Source organism: Nannospalax galili, unplaced genomic scaffold (assembly GCF_000622305.1).
Source record: "Nannospalax galili isolate Female #2095 unplaced genomic scaffold, S.galili_v1.0 scaffold72, whole genome shotgun sequence".
In the NCBI taxonomy this organism is placed as follows: Eukaryota; Metazoa; Chordata; class Mammalia; order Rodentia; family Spalacidae; genus Nannospalax; species Nannospalax galili.
This window is the reverse complement of record NW_008336933.1, coordinates 8,661,071-8,664,140: the sequence shown is the minus strand read 5'-3', so window position 1 is coordinate 8,664,140 and position 3,070 is coordinate 8,661,071.

The following is a 3,070-nucleotide window of genomic DNA, read 5'->3' as shown; positions in this document are numbered from 1 at the left end:
CTACTTCTCTCTCTTCTGCTGGTACCAGAGTAAATGTCCTCAAATAAGGAAAAATATGTTTAATAGCTATTGAAAATTTTTACTGAGGACCCAGTTTTGTTTGGGATTTTCATTAACAAAACTGACACCTACTCTGTCCTAAATATTACAGTCTTGGCTGTGGAGGGCTAATAATAGAGCACCAATGGAGCCCACTCGGTGATGCAGCTTCCCTTGATGAACCAAGGGCCAGTGTTAAAATCCTAGCTGGTGTTATTTTTCCATTCCCCCAATTCAAGTTCCTGTCTATGACTTCATTCAACAGGTCTTTCTTGAGTACATTCTATGCTCTGCCCATTCAGTATGACAAACACTGACAAGGTAGGTCTCTGGTGCCTTAAGTACTCAACATGGTGGCTGAATGGGCCATCTGTGGACATCTGCTATCTGGTCAGGGCTTGGGTCTGGGGTCACTCCTCTGGAATGGAATACAGGGTGTTCTATGGAGGCCCATGCATTGTGAACCCCAACGATGATTCGTTATTATAACCAAAGCTAAGTAGGTCATCTGTGTAAATAAGAGGGATAATAACCAGAATGACTGTTTATGGAGTGCTTCTTACATACCAGGAATACATACTCTGCAGACATTTTCAAGCTTTATTCACATGACCACTTTATGAAATAGGCTCTGTTAGTAAGTATAGTCAAGTGTGTGCTTAAGGTGATGTGGCTGATTGATGGAGCTAGAATGCTGAATTTTGGGTCAGTCAGACTCCAAAGCCCATGATTTGACCCCCAAATGCAGTCTGCCCTTCAATCTGTGGGTTCTACATACACCCAGAGATTTCACCAACTAGAGATAGAAAATATTTGGAAATAATTGCATCTGTACTGAACACATGCAGACTTTTTCCTCCTCATCTCTCCCTATACAGTACACTATTTGCACAGCATTTTCATGGTTAGGTGTGGGTGCCTACAGAAGCCAGAGGCATTGGATACCCTGGAGCAGGATTTATAGGCAGTTGTGAATGGCCCAACATGGGTGCTTGAAATTGAACTTGGGCTCTATGAAGAATAGTATCTGCTCCTAACTGAGCCATGTCTCCAGCCCCAGGAACAGTTTATTTTGGCTCACGGTTGGAGGGTATAGTCTGTCATGGTGGGGGTCATGACAGCAGAGGCAGGAGGTAGCTGGCCACATTGTGTTCATAGTTTCCTTTTGAACATCTTCAAATCTTGGTATCCAACAATTATCCTGGAACTAATCTGTGGACATCAAGAGAAGACCATTCGGGGTAGTTATCAACATTATCCAAGAAAATTCTTCACATTAGTTGATAAAACCTATGCTTGTCTTGCTTTTAGCTGACACATACACCTGCCATTAACCAAGCCATAGCCTCTACTTTGAGGACATTGACAAGCCCCAAACTCCTTTTAGTATCTCCTCAGATGCTAGGTAGATAAATGATATCATGATAATTTTTCTCTATTTGACTTTTCCCCTAATAATGCAGCTTAATTAAGCCAGCTGCCACAGAGCTGCTCAGCCGAGACTGGTGAGGGGGATATGAATTGATCTTTCTGCTTTTAGATACTCCCAAGTCAAATTCATTCATGCCCACACATGAGATGCTGTTTCCACCTGTACAGCTAAATTAAAAAGAAATTCTCAATCTATTCCTTATACCACATGTAGATGTTGAAACTATAATGTTCTCTGAATCTTCAATGCAGATTCCTGGACCCTGAGCCAGGACTATTGAATTAGTAGCTTAGGAATAGTGGCCCAATGAACACAGGTTCCATACAGCACAATTTAACCATAGTGTGCATTTACTGTCACTGGCACCTGGTTGGATGCCTGATCATACCTAAATGAGTTAAGGTCACAGTAGAGCCCAGCTCTAGGTTCAAATCCTGCTTATACAACTTGGAAGCTGGGTGACCTTCCATGAGTTGTTTATGCTGTTTAACTTCTGTTTCTTATCAACAGAATGTAATTGACAACAGTATCCTTGCCACATAAATATTAAGTGAGTAAGTGATAAATCAACATCTAAAGCATTTAGTTCAGTTCCTGAATGATAGGGCTATTGCTCCTGTTACTTTGTTATCCTAGCACTTCCAGGATTCTTGATACAAGTAGCTCATGGTTTTAGTCCTAGTAACACTTTGTTACAATACATGCTTTAGTGGACACTTCAGAATTGTGCATGTGTGTGTGAATGTGTATTGAATGTGCTTATGATTTAATGACTACAAAGCATGTACTGATTCTAATGAATCACAGTGTGGGCACTCATCCATTAATCTGGGGGCTGTTTAACATTGTGTCACATTCATTCTACTGTGGTTATATCAGGATGAACCCAGCACGCTGATCTGGAATCTAGAAAAGGCACACCTATACCACAAACTTAGATTCAATGCTGCTGGGTGGCAAATAACAGTTTAGCCTCTTTTGAGTGAAAAACCTTTTTCTTATTTGCATGAGTATACTATATTTACATCATTTCTACCCCTCTGTTTTTCCTCTTCAGCTCTCCCCAACCCACCCAATCAAGGTTGCTAATCTTTTTAAATGTAATTTTTTGTTTTTAGAGTTTCATACATAAATACCGTATTTATATCATTTCTACCCCTCCATCTCCCCCCCAGCTCTTCCTGTGTCCTTCCCACTCTCTCTTAAGTCTGTGACTTTCCTGCTCTACAGTTATTATTATTGTACGTGTGTGTATGTGTGTGTACATAAATATATAAAATCATATACAACCTACTGAGCCTGTTTGATATTACTTTTTTGCATATATGTTTAGAATTGACCTCTTGAGACTGGATAACCTGTCAGGGGGTTCATCCCTGGAGAGGACTGATTCTCCCTCTCTCAGTAGCCATTGATTTCCTGTAGTTTTCACATAGGGATAGGGCCTTATGAAATTTCACCAATCCATGCTCAGCTAGTGCTGTCATTACGTAGGTCTTGTTTAGGTAACCTTACTGTTGAGATTTCACAGGTGCAACATTCCTGTCGTGCCTAGAAGACACTGTCTAGCAGTGGGTGTCCTGGTCCACAGGTTCTTAC